Here is a 5,034-nt window from a genome sequence, read left to right on the forward strand (position 1 = left end):
TAGTTTCACACTGGTGTCTCTTTTCAAAGTTCCTTTGTTCAAGAATGGCCACTTAAGGCTGGGATTCATTTCCTCCGGTTTCTGCATACTGAGCTTTTTGATGTCAGATCTGTTCCCATTTATTCTTTTGTGTTGGGATTGGCTTGATTGTCCTATGTAGAATGTTGAAGGGTATTGTTGGCATAAGGAGTCGGTGCTAGCAGTCATCAGCAAAAGGTTTTGAATACCAACACAAAGATTTTTTTAAAAAATAAAAATAAATAAATCCCGTAATAGCATTTCTAGCCATCAATTAAGAGGCAATGGTTGACTGAAGTTTAAGATTAAAGGAATGTAACAAGAAGAAATCTATTTTTAGATGGCAAGCTCACAATTACGGCAGCAGTTATAATCAGACTTAAAATGAGCAGTCTAGCACTTCATTGCTCAGGAGGCTGTAATCTCAGATACTTAAGACAAGTTTATTAGAGGTTGCACATTTGTGTAGTCACACAGTTTGCTAAATCATGGTGTGCCTCCTATTGCTTTTGTTCTTTCTGATATGCCTTTGACTTTTGAGTCTGAACACAAAAAACAGAAATCTCTTTAGCGCTAGACACGTTAATAATGTGTTTCCAAGGCACGTTGAGGAGAAGGTTAAAAGCGCCATAATGAAATATTTTTGAATAATATTGAAGGGGTTTTTTTCCATGAGACCGGGAGAAACAGAGAATGTTCTGAACTTTCCATTATTTCAGTCTGTTCACTTTTATTTGCCCGATTCTGAATGAGAGAGTTATTGTTATAATTGATGCAATCCACATCCTTCTCAAACCCATGGCCAAACTCCAGCTTGATGTTTCTACTGACCAATGTCAACCTTTGCATGTGCAAAATCCATTTCTCATTCTAAAATTGGCAAATCTTATTTTCAGCTGCCCTGCTGAAGTGTTTTAATAACTCAGATATCAGGCATGGCATGTTAACTGAAAGCAATAGCCAAATACATATCCTGTAATAAATGCCTCTTGGGTCATATTAAAACGAAAAGAAAAGAAAAGAAAAGAAAAGAAAAGAAAAGAAAAGAAAAGAAAAGAAAAGAAAAGAAAAGAAAAGAATAAAGAGTCAAACTAGGTTACTGAAATAACTACATTTACACCCAGTCTTGACAAAATTCCACACTTTCAGTGCAGCCAACTAATGATATCATGGGTTCATTGTACTAACTTTTCAAACATTAATAGAAAGGTGGGGGGGTAACTTTTCACTGAGTGGGGGGAACAGAAAATGTGGGCTGAATTGCAGGAGAAAAAGAATGAGCTGCGTCATTCCATAAAAGCCATTAAAGATCAGACTAGTGGAGATGAATGAAGAATGATTCACCGACCAGACAACACGAGGCCTGTTGACTTCTACCAGACATGTCAGATTCCCCATCTGTTCAAAGAATCTTCATAGCACAGAGGTGATGTAGTTTGCCATCATGAGAGATGTTTTCCTATGGTGCTGACCTCCGCCCCACTTCATGTTCCTGCTAAGAAAGCATTTGTACCTTTTCAGATCTTTATACAGACACTGTTTGATTGCCTTCAGAGTTTTATGTGACTTGGAGCCCCTTTCTATGTCCTCATAGTGGTGTGGGCTTACTCTCTGGTCAATAGGGTAGCGTGGCTAGAGTCTCAGACTAGGACTGGGGAAATCCAGGTTCAAATCTCCACTCAGCCATAAAGCTTACTGGGTGATCTTGGGCCACTCTCAGATCAGCCTACTTCTCAGGGTTGTTATGATGATAAAATGTGAGGGAGAACCATGCTTGCTGTCCCTTAGAGGAAAGATGGGGTTACTGTGGTAACGCTTCAAGTCCCAGCACTACACAGACAGGGCCAATTGTATGACTCCTCTCTAGACATTTGTTGACTTCCCCCTCCTGGCTGTGGTCGAGTGGAAATTACCTGTGCTTTCCTGTCACTGTGGAGCTGGGCTTTCAAATATTATTACCACAGAGTGAGAAAAGTGATTCCTGTGCCACTGTAGTAATACATGAAAAGGTCCCCCGCTGACATCCAAAATGTAGGGCCAAAACGTTTCATCAATTACTTAACACCTTTGCATTTATTAAAAAGTTGTCCTTGATGAATCTGACAGTTGACTGAAAAGTGGTAGCATTATAGAAATGCTTCTAAAATCTGCAGGTTCCACATGTCATCTAAGAAGAAGTGCTGTCCCCTTTCTTACAGACAGGACAGGCATGCGTCTTCTTAGATGCTGCCTGCGATGACATGGATATTGATCCTTTAAAAGCAAAGAAAACAAAACTTTCACCCCAGAAGTATTGCTCTTAGTCACACATAGATGGGCAGGGAAATCCTATCCACACATAACTCTGGGCCAAGAGACATTGCCAACTCTACACGGGTTGCATCGTGGCCATATTCAATGGGAGGGTGGCAATGATGTCACATGACTTTTTGCTGACTGTACAGTACTTGAAAGTACACTTCTTTTGATTATAATCCTGCAGTACTAAATAGAGAATGCATGCTTTATATTGCATACATTGTCACAACCTCATCCCTGCTGCTCCGGCACTTCCTGGTTTCATTCTGGGCTGTGTGCCAGAGCTCCCAGCACTGACCTCAGTCATTGACTTCATCCATCTTCTGTTGACCCTTGTCCATGCATTCCAAACTGGACCTCCCAACTTGACCAAGGGAAAAGAGTAGCATTGTTTGTTTGTGATGCTAGTTTAATTCAAATATGTGCAGTTATTGAGAGGCTAAGCTCAGATTAAGCCACCCTAGTCACTCCACTTTTGCTGATGTTTGGCTTTCAGATGTCTTGGTCCATGACATCAGTCAGTGGCAGAGCACATGCTGTTAGAATGGAAGATTCCAGTTCCATCTCCACCTCAAAGGAAAACAAACTGGGGGAGACTGGGAACCAAGCTAGGTGCTATGCTATGCTAATACTGTATAGGGCATGAGAGTATACATTCTATATATTTATAGCGCTTTAAAAAATGTTTAGGGGTACTGTCATTTTGACTCAAGAAAATCACCATTTTATAGTTCAAATCGGGGGAAATAAATACAGTAAATGGACAAAAGTACAAAGAATATGCATTATCTCATGTTACACAGCTGACACCTCACAGTAATTTCCACACTGGCATGGGGTTGTGTCCACTAACATCTTCCCGACTTTCATCAGTAAAACACCACACATCCACATTTTACACTGCTTCACACATTAAATGCTTGCTTCCGTCTGAGACTCAAGAAACACAGGGAAAGGAAATGAGGCCACCATTGGGGGTAGCAATGGAACTGACAATTCACCATGCTAGAGAGGTAACTAATTTTTTTAGTTTCTTCTCCCATTAGATTCACAAAATGTTTAGAGGTATGGTACCCCTGCATCCCCCCCCCAAAAGTACTGCATATTTATTTATATCCTACCTTTAAAAGATAAAACCCTCACAAGGTGGCTGGCGATAATTAGTAAATACAGTGATACCTCGGGTTACATACACTTCAGGTTACAGAAGCTTCAGGTTACAGGCTCCACTAACCCAGAAATAGTACCTCAGGTTAAGAACTTTGCTTCAGGATGAGAACAGAAATTGTGCGGCAGTGGCGCGGTGGCAGCAGCAGGCCCCATTAGCTAAAGTGGTGCTTCAAGTTAAGAACAGTTACAGGTTAAGAACAGACCTCCCGAATGAATTAAGTTCTTAACCCGAGGTACCACTGTACCGTATATAGAACTAGTGTGGTGTGGTAGTCAGAGTGTTGGACTGGGAACTGGGAGGCAGGGTTCAAATCTCTACTTAGCTCTAAACCTCACTCGATGTCATGGATGGGTTGGATGCACAGGAATGGTGGGAGGAACCAGCTGAGGAACCCGCAAGGGAAGAAGGCCCAGAGACTGTGGAGTGGTGGTGGTATGATGATGAGTGGTCTGAGGGAGAAGAGAGAGAAGGGGAAGGGGAGGTACCGGAAGCTGAGGAGGTAACAGGGCTTAGTGAGCTGGGAGAGTCTGTGGCAGAGAGAAGTTCAGAATGAGAGGCATGAAGCCAAAGCTGGCAAGTGGGAGGAGGGTGGCCAAGAGGCAGAGATGGGTCAGGCTGGTGAAGAAGCACAGGGGGTCACCCTCTCCTGCTTTGACAAGCTTCTCTCCCCTCTGATCTTCCAGGGCCAGGAGATGCAGGAAGCAGGAGGACCAAAGGATGGCATGCTGGCACAGTCTCAGATTGCTTGGGGGAAACCCTGAAGAGGAGGCGACTTAGATGGCTGTGGGGAGGGGGGACTTTCAGTCTCGGCAACTGATTCATGGGGTAATACCTACTGGAGATGAGCTGCTGTTCTCATTAGGCCTGACAAGCCTGTGAAGATATTTTTGCTAGTAAATCGTTAACTCCAACGTTGAACAGTATGATTTACTGCCAGCTCGCTCTGTGACACTGGATGACCTCAAGCCACTCACTGTCCCTCTGCCTAACCTACTTCACTGGGTTGATGAGAAGGATAAAATGTGGAGAACTATGGACACCACCTTGAGCACCTTGGATGGAAGGTGGGGTTTAAATGAAATAAATCAATAGACAGATAGAAGGCTTTAAAAGCTAAAGAGGCAGTCCTATAGCAAGATCTGCTAGGATGAGTGGGGTTCAAATTAATCAAACATCTAGCTGAGCTGAGAGTTTCCCAGTGTATCTTCCCCATCCCAGCTCAACTGGGCTGCTGCCAGCTAAGCCAGGTCTGGTGGAGCTCAAGCTGGGGGTGGGACCAGAGAGGGAGAACTTAGGCTGGATCCTAAGTCCATTCAACTCAGTCACATGACCTGGCCACCTGGACTAAGTTAAGTCAGCAAAAACGGTGGTGCAGCTCAGACACTATTTTAAAGGCTTGTTTAGGCCGACACAGCCGGTGGTAGCCCTGCTCCTGAATGGAGTTTGGATTTGGTGTACCAGCTTAATTTACATCAAACTTGCTTTACGCCAGCCTCATGGGTATAGGATTGCTCCTAAACTAGGAAATTAAACAATTATAAGCAATT

The sequence above is a fragment of the Podarcis pityusensis genome (genome assembly GCF_964106645.2).
Source record: "Podarcis pityusensis genome assembly, chromosome: 5".
NCBI classification, from domain to species: domain Eukaryota; kingdom Metazoa; phylum Chordata; class Lepidosauria; order Squamata; family Lacertidae; genus Podarcis; species Podarcis pityusensis.